General features: G+C 36.0%; 1 long non-coding RNA gene across 3 annotated transcripts; it reads right to left on the bottom strand.

Moving 5' to 3' along the window:
- Positions 1–2,654: 2,654 nt before the first annotated feature.
- On the bottom strand, positions 2,655–4,578 carry LOC131599612 (uncharacterized). Of its 3 annotated transcripts, XR_009282861.1 has the most exons (6): positions 4,018–4,576; positions 3,880–3,910; positions 3,640–3,760; positions 3,277–3,474; positions 2,998–3,199; positions 2,655–2,718 (listed from the first exon to the last, which is right to left on the bottom strand). It is a non-coding gene; the product is annotated as an uncharacterized LOC131599612 (long non-coding RNA). The 3 variants fall into 3 exon arrangements; XR_009282862.1 differs by having other exon boundaries at positions 2,659–3,199; positions 3,277–3,367; positions 4,018–4,578; XR_009282860.1 differs by having other exon boundaries at positions 2,660–3,199; positions 4,018–4,577.
- Positions 4,579–14,582: the final 10,004 nt, after the last annotated feature.

Raw genomic sequence — 14,582 nt, 5'->3', positions numbered from 1 at the left:
ATTTTGCTATGAACTGTTTGGAGTTGAAGCAAGTAATTGTAACTTTAAGAGATATTTTGGGTATTGGTGTTTTAAGTGATTTCGAGTGCAAGTTCTGAAGGAACACTATTATGGTTTAGTGTAACACCCTTCTAAACCCCTAATAAATTAAATAATATTTTCAGAGTAAACATGTAATTAAGAGCGTTACAATTATCTCATATAAAATAAAACACCTGTCATGCTATTCCAAGGAACATAAATAACTTCAAAACATGTTTCAAACACAGCGGAATACTTTATTCAGTTGAATAATCAAAACAACATCTGCCATATTCAAGGCATAAACAACATTATTCAACAATAAAACCAAAAAGAGAGTTAATATCCAACTCTAAAACAAACGTTCCCCAGTGTTACAAGACCAGAGCATGACACGACTCTAAAACTATCGAAAACAACCTACGAGCTATCCTCACCAAGTAAGTACGGCTACACTACAATCTGAAAAATAACAACAGTAAGGGTGAGTCTCATTCACAATTAAACAGTGTTATCAGTTCATAAACGATAAAACATCAACTGCATAATATTCATCCAATATCAAATACATTCAGATTATCCACACATTCACCAATCACAATCATCAATCACACACAACATTATAACATTGGAACACTTCCATTCATGTTATAATGATTCACACACCTAATGCAGTGCAACTATATGCATGTGGTACCAATCATGAGTTTCTACTCATCTCACCGATCCACCATCATCAAGGATACGACTACTTCCTCTCACTAATTCCATACAATGGGAATTAGCGACCACTGATCCATCTACGTCGGGATTCAGCCACCATATGATTACAAAATGCATGCATAATCTATCACATGCTAACCACCACTTTAATCATATGAACACAACATCACAAAACAATCCATCACATAATCCATACGACAATAATGTCTATCATCATCATGTACCAAGTACATCAAACCAACACAACAACAATAAGGTATTTACATCATTTCATACCATATACAACACATCCGACACGATTCATCATTTCCGAAGAAATACCGAGTTATAAAATAAAATTGAGCTACTGCTCTTTGAATTATTTAGGTGTATAGGAAATAAAATTATCGACTCAACGCCCAAAACGGCACCCAAAACCATTACAGGAAAAAAGGCCTCCTGCCACGCCCAGAAAACCGAGGCTATATACAAAATAACCGTGGCGTAACGCTGAGGCCACGGTTTGGCCACGGAAATCCAACTGTGGAGTATACGGCCGTGGCCTAAAGTAAAGTCCACGGTTTTTTGGTATAGACCACGCCTTTTTTACAACCGTGGCTTTTTTAGGCCACGGTTTAGGTAGCTTGATTAAGGCCGCGGTTTGTACTTGCCATGACTTAAAAACTGTGGCTATATGGTAAAGCCACGGTTTCATTTTAACGTTTACGACACAGTATTAGTTCAAGATATAGCCACGGTTTGGTTATGACCACCTATTTAAAACCGTTGTTATATGTTATGCATTCTAAACCATTTATCTAGCCACGGTTTATTTCTGTATCATTATATATATATATATATATATATATATATATATATATAATAGGGCTATTTTGAGTAAGTGGATATGGAAAGCAATATCACAGTTTAAGCATTAGCAAATAACCATAACACATATTTATATGCATTAAACTTTTTTACCAGTACATATAACGGAAGTTAGTTACACATATACATGAATAAAAAATGTGGGGCATTTCAAGCTAACATATTAGAAACATGAAACCAGCAAGATAAAGCCTAGCTATTTTCAAGTGCTATTCAATCTTAGCATAAAAACCATAGATTTATGGTATGGAACAAGCCTAATTACTTATGTATGTATCAGGAGGACACAAGACCTATTATTTTCTTCATTGCCAAATATATCTCATCTCCTAAGATGCAAGGTATCAAGAGTGAGCTTGTAGGATCATCCTTTAAAGCTTCACTTGATTTATGTTGAAACTGCAAATGCCAATGAAAAAGAATAGTTGATATAAAAAACTGTTAGTAGACTACGAAATCTTTTGCTTAATAACTATAAGCTCACTACAGTAATAAACTAATTAGTACTGAACTGCTGATAAAAGATACATTTTCAGATTGTATGGACTCTAAAACCTTATTCAACATATAAGTTTGAGGATGATGGAACTCCTAAAAAGACAGTGACCATATATTTTTCAACATGCAATGAATACAAACCAATATTCTATATTATGCAACAACTCCTTTTAGTCGCACTTACATTATCACCTATTTTCGGTTGGGGACGGAATTTGATTGGTGCAACGAAAATGTTTTCCAGAAAGAAAATTGAGTGACTGACTTTCTTTCCAAAACCTTGATTTTGAACGTCACTGATCTACGAGCACAACTTAGATTCATTCTCCCACAAAAACTGTAGAATTTCCATAACCTATAATTTGAATAGAGAATTAAAAGATTTGCTCTATATATACACTTCAACTTGAAAGTTGAAACACAAAAGGAGTTATTATAAATACAGTAAGCCAATATTTACAAGAAACTAACCATGGAGGGTAGCAAAGATCCAGAAAGTGAAGTTTTCTCAATAAGCTTATTAGATAATATTCTACTTCTTTCACTTGCAAAGGATGCACCGCTTTATTTAATATCATTTTCTCTGGCTTGAGAATCCGATAGAGCTTCCTAGAACCATCAACCAAATAGCAAATATGGAGAAATAACATGAAAAAGAAGAAAAATTACCAATTTCTGAAAAATAGAATCCATCAAGGAGAGAAACAAATAATTTACTATGTGAAACCATCCGAAGAATGGTTCAGTGATTTTTGGACTGAACTTTCCACAATTTTGACACTTGTTGTAATCCTCTTGTAGAAATGTTGTTAGAATTAATACAAGCTTAGTAAATAAACTGCATAATAATCATCAATGAAGATTAGAGCCCGTGAAGTGAAGTTGAACCTGGGTAGTGTCTTGCACACCACAGTTTGTAATCCTAAATGAGTGAACTGCCCAGTTTAGATAGAAAGCCTCCTCAGATTTCCTTAGAGGCAAACCTTCTCTTAAAGCAGCCTCGTCGATTTGGATGACAGTAATGCTAGCTTTCTCAAGATCCTCAACCTCATCCTTTATAGCCAACGCAATCTGGTAGCAAGTCTCAAATCTAATAACAAATAGTCAATGTTAAATGAAACTGATATACTACAAAATGATCATCATTTATAAGGTGCTTTTGCATACCAAGGTTGGTCATCTCTAACAAAGGACCAGTTCAGAATTGTAACAGGGCCAGTAAGCATTCCCTTCATAGGTCGTTTTGTCAAACTTTGAGCTGTCGAAGACCAGAAAACAGTCATTGGCTTGGGACGACTCACATCACCATAGATAATTGCTTGTTTGACATAGTGGGATCCATAGGATTGAACCCACCCGTTGGCACTGAAAGCCAAGCCAGATAATTTGACTGGAAATGAAACACAGTAAAATCACCACGCATGGTTGTTAACAGCAAGGTGTACCCCTGTCAAGGAAACCACCAGTGTTCAACCAAACATGTGGTGACAATAAACGGTGTAAAACTCAATCACGAATGAAACCATGTACCTTAGAGTTTGTTGATAGTCAAGATCTTTGCAAGTAAATGAGCAGTTCCTCTAGAAAAAGAGTAGTCCAAACTCCATAGATTCAAATGTCTCAAAAGTCTCCTTGTCATCTCCTATGAAACCTGCATTGACAACACGGTTCAGGACTAAGGAAATGATAAATTGGCATCAATTGGGATGAGCTCACATCTATGTTCTAGTATTCATAAACCTATTGACAAAGTATCAGCAAAAAAGTTACATCATCTCTGTGTGTTATTTCTTGGTTTACCCTGCAACAATGTTGAAATCGTTAGAAGAAGAAACAGGTGAAGACGATTTGGATTTGGGCGTAAAAAAACGAGTAACGTCGTAGAAAGACAAGATTGGAGAAGCATACCTGAAAGGCGGAGCATCTGGTTTTCTTTTTCTCTTCGTCGTTGTCGAAATTGCATTTGTTAATCTCTGATAGGTAACTGCCGAACTCATTCTTTACTTCACCGCTTTGCTTAGTTCTTGTCACCAACACGAAGCTTATGCTATGGTGAATCGAACCCCCAAGGAATTGAGCTCAATTTGTGACGGTGAATGTTCAATTCTGTCCGTAAAGAACCTAGGGTTTTGTGTTAAGAATCAAAATCGCGGTTGAAATGGAGGAATGATGTACTTCGGATGTGATTGGTGTTCCGAGACCTTTGATTCAAGAGAAGGCGATGATGGTGGTGGTTATCTAGCGGCGCCGGAAGTTACGATGACGAGAAGAAGACGACGAAGCTGGCCTGTATTCATGGTTGTGAGATTGAATGAAGAACATGGTTGAATGAGTCTAACCACCGTTCAGAAATGGAGATGTGAGAGAATGAGAGACGAGGGTTGAGTCGATCGAATGAGGAGGCGTGAGAGTTTTGGTGGTTGTTGAGTTTTGGCGGCTGAGAGAAAGAAGAAGAAAGGGGTTGATGAGGGTTGGAAAGAAATTAGGTTTAGGAAAAAAATGGTTTGAGCGGCTTATCAAATTTTGTTTTGCGCCATTCATTATTTTATTTTTATTTTAGAGGGAAACTTTTTGGTTTGGGCGGCTTATTTAATTTTTTTTTGTAACCGTGGTAGTTGAAGAAAATACCACATATTCACACTCCAGATTTAATATTTCAAAATATATTTCCACGGTTTAAAAATCCAGGCCAAAGCATATATGTAGCCACAGTTTTTGAGCCGTGGAACAATTTGGCGTGGCCGTAGACCATTTTTCTTGTAGTGAACGGACTCACGGTTCGAAAGATACGAATTTTTGAAAATAAATATTTTTCATAAAAGATACAGCGTAACGGGTTACAGAAAAAGCGTAACGGGTTACGAAAATAATTTTTCAAAAAAGCTTCAGCCGTAACCGGTTACAAGGAAACCGTAACCGGTTACGCTTGACATAACTCTATTCGCTATTATTTTTGTTCAGCCGTAACCGGTTACGAACAACACTGTAACCGGTTACGAACTCGCAACCAGTCCAAAAACCTCATTTTTCATAACCGTAACCGGTTACAAGCCCGACCGTAACCGGTTACATCACCTGTAACAGCAATAAAATCACTTTTGTCAGCAACTTATTTCCATCCAAACATACACCAAATCGAGTCATTTCGACTATGCACGAAAAACAGAATCAGTCCACAGTTAATACATGTTATTTCATGCCTCAACAACACATCCAAACATAATCAAACATCACAAACATGTATCATCACACAAACCTATCAATTTGAACCTAATTGTCAAAACCCCAACCTAGAACATACTTCTCTATTGAGTCAATACCATACAAATCTTAATCCTATCATCTACAACCCGATAATAAAGGTTAATCGGAAGAGTCCCCCCTTACCTTAGAGTTTTGGGATCTTCGAAGCTCTCTTCCTCTTCTTCTCCTCTATCGCACTTTCACGTTCTCTGTGTTCTCCCAAATGCACTTGTGTTTCTTTCTTCCAAAAACACTCTTGTTTTATGAAAACACAACACAACTTTAGTAAAGGCCTTATTTCCTACACCCCCTTTCTCACCAATTGCAACACTGGCCCATTACTATATATTTCAATTTTATTATTTTAATCACCGCGTAATTACATAAATCCAGATTAATTAAATTAAATTCAATTAAATTAATTTACGAAATTACGGGTGTTACATTTAGTAACAATAGTTATAAATTGAAATACAATAGAAACAATCCCGTTTAATCGAATAGCGGAATTAAGCGGTATAATTAATTGTCCGGAATTTGATGAAAATTTACGTGCTAGCTAAGTTTAATTAGTAGATTAACATGGCAGTGCTATTTTGTTGAAATAGTGATATTTTACGAACCGACCGAAATTGTGTGGATTTGAATATTCTTATATTAAAATGTTGGTTTTGTAATAGAAAATGAGGTAGTAAATTGGAACTAATGTAGTGTAATTATTAATTAGTTGATTTAATTAATATTTGAATTAATTTCAATAAGTTTAATTGATTGGAATAAATTTGGAATTAGATCAATTATTCGGTTTTGTCGGTAAAGTACGGTATCTTGAGAAGCTAACCGTAATTGTATTTTTGACCAAATACTAATGAATTGATACTTGGTTTGGAAGTATATTCTTATATTTTGTTGGCAATATGAATTAACATGAGATAGTATGATTTACTAGTGTTAATTGTATTTTGTGAATCATAATTGAATATTGTTTCTATTATGTGGATTGATATCAATGCGTTGTGAATGTTGTGTACAATTTGATATATAATTCATAGAGTTGAATTATTGTTGGTATGCGGTAAGTTAAGATTGATGATATAATCTTAATTGCATAGTTGGTTGGTAATTGTACATTCATTCATGGCATAGTCGACTTTATTGTGGAAGCGGTGAAACTGTGGGTTCACATGGTAATAGACGGTGATCCTTGAATGGAAATAGACGTAGATTACGTTGATCCTTAATTGGAAACATACGTGGTGGCTTTGATCTTAACCTGATCGGAAGCGTGGTTTGGATTCTAGATATTGAATCGGAAAGCGGTGAAACGTTGGGTTCACATTACGGTACCACATGCACAGTGTCACATATCTTGCATTGAGTCACATTAGAGTTATGCGAAATTGATGTAGTTGTGATATGTGGATGAGTTTGATAATTAAAATGGGTATTGTTTGGATACATACTTGGTTAAATGTTTGAATATGTGATAATTATGGTTATGTGCATAATTGGAAAGATAGTATTGGAATTAGAATATTATACTCCTTATACTTGTTGAATGCTTAAGATATGTGAATATATTGAATTGTATTATTTTACCTGATTAGGCATGGTATAATAAATTCCTATAATTGTTGATCTTAACCATTGTATCTTATTAGACTTTCTTCATAATGATTCGTATTCTCACCCTTCTGTTTTAATGTTGCCCTCGTTTGGCGACATGCATGTTCTGGAGTTTAGTAGCTCGTGCGTGATCTAGCCGGAGATTATTCCGTGTTTTATTGGAGATTAGGTAGTGAGTTGATGCTCTGGTCATGTAACACTGGGTAGACTAGTCGTGTTGAACTCATGTTTCTATTTGGTTATGTATTATGTTATGACTTGAGAACCTGTTTATTTGGCTACTTGTTGCTGAGAGGCTTTTAAGCCAAATATTCTGATATTGGTTTATTTTATGTTGAGATGATTATTGAGATATGATCATGGTATGGGACATGAATCGTTTTATGAAATACATGAGTATTTAATATTTTCTGCTGTGAATGCATATTATGGATGAATTATGATTAAATGAGAAGTGTTATTTGAAATGACCAGGTGTATTGTATATTGTGGATAAATGCTGTTGGTTTTTAAAAGCTTTTAGCTTTTGAAAATGTCGATGTGACGCCCTTTTGAATTATATGCATGGTTATTCTCTGACTATATGCTTATTTATTTTGGGGTATAAAAGGGGTGTTACAGTTTGTAGTTCGTCATTTGTGGCTTCAACAACCATGTTTGTCACTTCGGCTCCGAGAGCCGCTTTTCTTTCGTTCTCGGTCACGTAAATCAAAATCTTTTCGAAAAAGGAAGACTCAGACATAATCAATTTCTTCGTCCCAACCAGTTGGCCGTATGTCAGACATTCCTTTGACATTTTCTAGTTCTCCCATAACTTCCCTGTTCCATTGAAACCCATTTGGGTGGAGAGTCAAGTAGTAATGGGCATTCTTACTAGGTGAGTAAACATATTCTACTACCTAACATGGCCCTATGTTGGCCAAATTTGTGTCGAAGTTTCTCTTATCAACTTGACTTACTTCCATCATATAATAGCTTTGATCTGCTTCATTGTTCTCCAATATGCCATCTTCTCTCCAAATAGATAACCTTTGATGCATGGTCAAAGGAACAAATCCTACCCCATGTATCCATTCTCTACCAAGCAACAGATTGTATTTTGCTTTTGCTGGGATAACCATGAACATGGTTGGTCTTGTGATTGAGCCCACTGTCAGATTCACTTGCATTACTCCTAAGGTGTGTCCAATCTCCCCTTCATAATTTGAAAGCACCATGTTGTGTGGTTTCACATCTGTATCAAACATGCCAATCCTCTTTAGCATAAACTGGGGCCTTAAGTTAACAGGTGCTCCTCCATCTACAAGAACTTTGTTTATCCCTACATGTTCGACCCTAGCTCTAATGTATAAAGGTTTCAAGTTCCCTTTCATGCCTTGGTTAGGTCTTTCGAAGAACGCATTTTGTTCTTCGATAACTCCATTGTTGAGCACATAGTAGCAAACTGGTTTATGCTTCGCCATTTCTTCCTCATCAGCTTCCTCACAGTCTTCTACCTCTATTTCCTGATTATATTCATGAGGCAAGACTGACACCAAATTGCAATTTAAATTAACAGATGACACCCCATCAGATTCAAAATCATCTGTCATCATCTCTTCTTCTTTTGTTGGGTTTTCCTGCACCTTCTCATTAACAATCTGTTTTTCTGAAGTGAACAACTTTCGACCCACAGGTGGCTTACTTGAACTTTCCGCCCCCAAAGGGAACTTGCTATTACTGGGTTCTCCCACATCCTTCTCTGCCAATTCTCTATCAGCTTTCTTAATCCTCTGGTGTTTCTTCCACTGAGATCTCGACATTGGGTTCTTTCCTTTGTTGTCCTCTAATCTGTAAGCCTCTCTTTTCGACGCTTGGAATTTTTTCTGTATGCCATTGCAGTTCTTCCTCCTTGGTCGAAGATTCTCCATTTTCCTCTATCTACACCAACTTAAGTCCACCTATCAGTAGGTACGTCAGCAGGGAGTTTGAAGGTGACTCTTCTTACCTAAAAAAAAGTATTGTGAGGTTTTATGGCCAAGAAAACCATGATATTTATAGAAACCTCTTTTCTTTCGTTGTTCTAACGGAGGAATCTTAATGTTAGGAGGCATTATCATTTGACCATCTTTCACCAATAAATCAAAGATCTCATCACATTTGGTGACATCAAATGGGTATGTTTTCTTTGGGAATTTATCATTCTTTTCTATTTCGACAGGGTTCCTGCCATTTGATGGTGTAAGCATTTTGCAAGAGTATGGAGGTGTGATAAGTGCCAAAATGTTGTTATTTTGAGTATATAATTATGGCACTTATCGATTCTATTCATTCCGTTTTTGTAATAAAATCTCCACTTTTGTGTATATATTCACATTATTTAGTTTTCATATGTTTTATATACCGTTTAATAGTTTTTCCTTTGTTTTTATAGGTATTCATGCTTATTGGAGCCTCGAGGAATAAAGTGTCGAAGGCACGGCTCCGATTGCGCGATTTTGGATCAAATAAGCAAGATTTGTGCAGAGAGGTCTGCTTAGCGGCGTCTAAGCGCGCTTTCCAGTGGCGAACCATTTTTCCTGGCCGCTAAGCGGCAACTCTGGCCGCTAAGCGGAGCCCTGTTTACTGTTCTAGATATTTTGTAATACGTGTAGTCCGCTCAGCGAGGTTTGGCCGCTAAGCGGCCGTAGCAGAAATTGTGTTTATATTTCTTCAATTGTAACATTTCTAGGGTATGGTTTTGGAGAGTTTTTGGTTCCAACTCCATCATTTTCATTCTTAGATCAAGATTAGCTTAGAAAATAACACCGGGTCATGCACTTGGAAGATCGGAGGTGGATTTCTCATCGACCGGAGCTGACAACCCGTGAGATGTTTGGTTTATCTCTTCTATTCTCTGTGTATTTCTTTGTGTTGGGTTTGTTTGTATAGTTACTTGAATCTTATGTATATTTACCGATTATAATGTTATATTTAACTTGCTTTACAAATCTGTGTTGATGTTATCCTGGATTTTTGCTCTATGCTGGGGATTTGGGTTGCTTTAGAGATAAACTTCTTGAATCCTTATCTAGGATGATAATCTGTTGGTTATGAACTCTAGAGATAGATTTAGAGCTAGCATTCACTGTGGGTATTTGTACTTAATGCTTTTGTGTTTGAGCGGCGCGCGAGAGATCGCCGACGCGAGAATACGGATGTTTTCACGACTTCGCGTTAGAGATAACCTTAGTTGTGAGATGATCTCGTTTGTGCTCCAGAGATGGACGCTTATGTGAGAGATACGTGATGACATAGATGAGTATCGTAGGTTGAGTATAACGGGTTGGTAAGTGTATGTTTGTGAAGAGTGAATATATTTACATTCCTGATAAGTTATTTCTCTTCTAAGAATGTGTTTATTCTTTTACTGTCTATATCTTTGTTTGTCTTTGTTCATTCAACCCCGAGCTCGAAACCGTTGAAACTGTTGAATGGCATCTCTCCATCTCTGAGGACGATAATTCCCGGATCAATATTTCCAAATCTTTTTTGTTGCTTGCCCTATACTGCATTCAACAAAATGGCGTCGTTGCCGGGGATGGTTGTGGATTGCATCGCAATAGTTTCCGTGGTTTTGAGCTTTGTATATATCGTATATATTGTATAGTTTCACTTGTATATATATATATATATATTTACTTGTACATGTTTACTTGTTTATGTTCACCATATAGTTACTTGTATATGTTTACATACAAGTATACTTTGTTGGTGAATGTTGGTGAAACACGTTGAGATCGGACCAGTTTGTTATTCAAAATCTTCACTTTTCAACTTGTGAATCCAACATTCACCAATTTTCTCTTTTTGTTTGATAATAATTGTATTTGTTCCATACTTGTACATATGTGTTGGTTTGTGTACATATTTGTATACTTGTGTTTTCCTTTATGTTCGTTTAATCATTGTATGTATTTGTACCCGTAACGTTTGTTAAGTGGTTGGTTAGGACACTTTCTTTAGGCTTGCGCGGTGAGACGTCACCAAGGCATGACGAGAGGAAGCTACTTTCAAACACCGAAATAATTAAGGCGTCGAGCTAACGACGTAAAACAAGCGCTTGTTGGGAGGCACCCCAACGGTTGTAAATGTTGTTTATATTTATGATTAAGAAGTATTTAGGTGAAGTGGAGGAAAATTGGAACATCTCTTTCTGTTCTAATTTTTCTGGTTTTTCTGTCATCCGCTAAACGAGCCTAGCTCCGCTAAGCAATGACAGTAAAATTTTGTTTTCTTGCTTTGTACCAGTGGGGTTCCCATTCCCCTTGGTTCACTCCTTTTCCCCACTTTCACCAAGGCTATTTAGTAATAGATACTAGTTTTATTTTTCTAATTCTTTTATTGGTTGTTTGTACTCAAATTTTGTTCGGTAATTTGAAGATTTTTGAGGTGATTTTCCAAAGCTTTAGTGTTTCAACCTGCGGATGTATGGTAGGATATTGTTTTTGAAGTTGTATCATTCAAGGTACTCATTTATCGCTTTCTATAGCATAACATGTTTAGGAAAATTTTCATTTGTACAATTACCATACCATTCATTCTTTTGCATTACTTGCTTATTGATTGAATCACTTTAGTTCCCAAACCATAAATGTGAGGAAGCTTTCCATTGTTTACATATGCTGGAGGCCACAATCTTTGTTTTAACTGGATTTTATTATGCTTAATCTTTTGTTTATGTTGATTTTATAAAAGCATGAAAAGGATCAAGGCATTTTATTTCATTTTGAGCACAACCACCATAACCAAATAGTCAATTCATCTTGTGAGTGTGTGATCATTTGTTAACCCTTTTGAGCCTTTTTGTCAATGTCCATGTTGTTTTTGCTAAATGCTTATCTTTGAGTGTTTAGTTCTCATTTTTGCATGGATGATTGATTCTTTGTTTTCTTGAACCCTCAACCATGATTTTTGGTATGAATTCTTACCTTGCCTTAAAAAGTAGGGAGTATTCACATGATGATGTGGTTGAATTCAAGTTGGGGAGAAAAATGATTGTGCACTTATTTGGTTGTTGCTATGAGGTTGAAAAGAAAGAAAGAAAAAAAGGAAAGAAAAGAAAAAGAAAGAAAAAAATGTGAAAAAGTTTTGAAAAACAAAAAGAAAAGAGAAGCGAATAATTGTTCTAATAAGTTTTGTGATTGGTTTGAGAATCTTGTGGTTAAGGAAGAAGTTTAATCGAGATTTTGTTGCTTAGAACTTTGTGGATTTATCACTCCCTTAGGTTTAGGCAAGTTTTTGTTTCGATTAGCCTTAGGACTTATCCCTTGTTTGTTAACCAAGCCACATTACAACCTTGAAAAATCCTTGTGATTCTTGCTTTCATATCTTCAATGTGATTTTTGGATGAATGCATAATTTAATCTTTTGTTTGCAAGATTGTTGGATGAGTGTTAAAAGTCCTTTACCTTTGTGTGTTCTTCATCCATTGATGAATTTTTGCTAGGTGTGATTCATGATGTGAGCATGTATTATGTTAGAATGTTTTGTATGCTTTTTGTGCTTAGGATTCGTTTCGTTTACATGTTTTCGTTGTAGGATAGTGGTAAGTATTTACTTTGTTTATACGTTTTCGTATTAAGCCATACATTTGTTTTTGGTTTTCAAAACTTGTTGATTCACAATTCTTTGGTTTATTACTTTTGATTCTTTGATTTATTTGACATTGTTTGAGGACAAACAAAGTTTTAAGTTGGGGAGAGTTTGATAAGTGCCAAAATGTTGTTATTTTGAGTATATAATTGTGGCACTTATCGATTCTATTCATTCCGTTTTTGTAATAAAATCTCCACTTTTGTGTATATATTCACATTATTTAGTTTTCATATGTTTTATATACCGTTTAATAGTTTTTCCTTTGTTTTTATAGGTATTCATGCTTATTGGACCCTCGAGGAATAAAGTGTCGAAGGCACGGCTCCGATTGCGCGATTTTGGATCAAATAAGCAAGATTTGTGCAGAGAGGTCCGCTTAGCGGCGTCTAAGCGCGCTTTCCAGTGGCGAACCATTTTTCCTGGCCGCTAAGCGGAGCCCTGTTTACTGTTCTAGATATTTTGTAATACGTGTAGTCCGCTCAGCGAGGTTTGGCCGCTAAGGGGCCATAGCAGAAATTGTGTTTATGTTTCTTCAATTGTAACATTTCTAGGGTATGGTTTTGGAGAGTTTTTGGTTCCAACTCCATCATTTTCATTCTTAGATCAAGATTAGCTTAGAAAACAACATCGCGTCATGCACTTGGAAGATCGGAGGTGGATTTCTCATCAACCGGAGCTGACAACCCGTGAGATGTTTGGTTTATCTCTTCTATTCTCTGTGTATTTCTTTGTGTTGGGTTTGTTTGTATAGTTACTTGAATCTTATGTATATTTACCGATTATAATGTTATATTTAACTTGCTTTACAAATCTGTGTTGATGTTATCCTGGATTTTTGCTCTATGCTGGGGATTTGGGTTGCTTTAGAGATAAACTTCTTGAATCCTTATCTAGGATGATAATCTGTTGGTTATGAAATCTAGAGATAGATTTAGAGCTAGCATTCACTGTGGGTATCTGTACTTAATGCTTTCGTGTTTGAGCGGCGCGCGAGAGATCACCGACGCGAGAATACAGATGTTTTCACGACTTCGCGTTAGAGATAACCTTAGTTGTGAGATGATCTCGTTTGTGATCCAGAGATGGACGCTTATGTGAGAGATACGTGATGACATAGATGAGTATCGTAGGTTGAGTATAACGGGTTGGTAAGTGTATGTTTGTGAAGAGTGAATATATTTACATTCCTGATAAGTTATTTCTCTTCTAAGAATGTGTTTATTCTTTTACTGTCTATATCTTTGTTTGTCTTTTGTTCATTCAACCCCGAGCTCGAAACCGTTGAAACTGTTGAATGGCATCTCTCCATCTCTGAGGATGATAATTCCCGGGTCAATATTTCCAAATCTTTTTTGTTGCTTGCCCTATACTGCATTCAACAAGGTGCCTCTTTTAACTCAGCCAAATCTACTTCAAATTCCTCAAAATCATATGAGTAACTGAAGGTTCCTAGTTTTTCTTTTTCGGCTTCGACATAGGCTACCCTTTCTTTTTTATGACTCTTATTTGCTCTAGCCTTTTCAGCTTTTAGTCGTTTGACCTGTCGAACTCTATCTTCTAGTTGGGCCATATCCCTTAGATATTGGGTATCTAATTTCTTTCTAATAGAGTAATCTAGCCCTCCTACAGCCATTTCGACTAGTTCATGTTCATGTATTACTGTAAAACATCTAGATTTTAATAAACGAAACCTATTCAAATAATCATCTATAGGTTCAGTAAACTTTATTTTAATGCTGGTGAATACCTTAAGACTTATTTTAGTCTGACCCATGTAAAATTATTCATGGAACAATCTTTCTAGACGAGGCCATGCATCTATAGAATTTGGTGGGAACGTAGTGAACCATGTAAATACATTCTTTCTCAATGAACTAGGAAAATATTTTATCCTTAAGTTTTCACTATTCGCCAAATCTCCTGCTTCAGTTAAATACTTGGCTATATGTCCGACAGTTGATTCACTAGTATTCCCTAAGAACTTTGTG

The sequence above is a fragment of the Vicia villosa genome, linkage group LG4, assembly GCF_029867415.1.
Source record: "Vicia villosa cultivar HV-30 ecotype Madison, WI linkage group LG4, Vvil1.0, whole genome shotgun sequence".
In the NCBI taxonomy this organism is placed as follows: domain Eukaryota; kingdom Viridiplantae; phylum Streptophyta; class Magnoliopsida; order Fabales; family Fabaceae; genus Vicia; species Vicia villosa.
Note: the sequence above shows the minus strand (reverse complement) of the source record. Positions and strands in the feature narration are given on the sequence as shown.